Here is a 1,027-nt window from a genome sequence, read left to right as displayed (position 1 = left end):
AAAACCGGATGTAAACAGAGATGCACGGGTGTAACCCTCAATACCCCTGGGCAAGATGGCGCACCTTACCGTGAAATTATCTATTGTGAAGAACGTCGCATTTCAGATAAATATTAAACACCCCCCCCCCAAGATGAATACTGAGGACGACAGAAACAACAAGAGATGATGATATTCAAATATGAAGAATGTCGTATTTCAGATAAATATTAGGTACCCTCCCTCCCCTCAAGATGAATACTGAGGATGACAGATACAAAAAAAGGAATATATTTACCGTAAAGAAAGTCGCATTTTAGATAGATATAGAATACCCCCTTCCCCTCAAAACGAATTCTGAGGATGACAGAAACAACAAGACATGATCGTCACTGCCATAAACATGGTATTTAAGATAAATATTACCCCTCAAGACAACCCCCCGCCCCCCCCCAAAAAAAAATACAAGGAAAAAGATAATAGTCGTGTTCATCCGTCGGTGCCCTCACTCCTTGCCGCAACAATCTCCGTCTTACCCGATCTCTGCTATGTGTATTATTACACAAAGTTGTAGATTGATGTCTGATTGTACATTATTTTGGAAAAAAGTAAAGAAATGCAGAATATTTAAATTTTGATCTTTGGGAGACGGGAAGCTCCGACCATGTTTGTCAGTGCTAACCCGCAGACAAGCTGAGATATAATTAATTTGAGGAAAACCTTCACAATTCGGGAATCAAACTTAAGTCGTTTGCATGCAACGTGAAGGACCTACCCATAGCGCCACGGGCGACAGTGAACCTCGATAAGAACGACAATGTTGTTATAGAATCTATTCTTATAAGTGTTCGAGTCAAGTTTTGCGTGTACATATTTTCGATTTTACCAGTTATTCAAAATAAAATTTACTTAAGATGTGAAACTCATGATCACCAAGAAAATCCTTCTTTTGTAATCATTACACATGTATTGGGGGATGTAAAAAGTTCAATATTCAATCACTCTACACTTTCTATTTTATTCTGAATAGCCTTCACTCCACAGCGGA

The 1,027-nt window shown here is 38.8% G+C and overlaps 1 protein-coding gene across 1 annotated transcript in view; it reads right to left on the bottom strand.

Moving 5' to 3' along the window:
- Positions 1-1,027, bottom strand: part of LOC101853079 — a 117,486-nt gene that overhangs the window by 30,811 nt on the left and 85,648 nt on the right. The gene's annotated exons all lie outside the window — the stretch shown is intronic.

Source organism: Aplysia californica, unplaced genomic scaffold (genome assembly GCF_000002075.1).
Source record: "Aplysia californica isolate F4 #8 unplaced genomic scaffold, AplCal3.0 scaffold00129, whole genome shotgun sequence".
NCBI classification, from domain to species: Eukaryota; Metazoa; Mollusca; class Gastropoda; order Aplysiida; family Aplysiidae; genus Aplysia; species Aplysia californica.
Note: the sequence above shows the minus strand (reverse complement) of the source record. Positions and strands in the feature narration are given on the sequence as shown.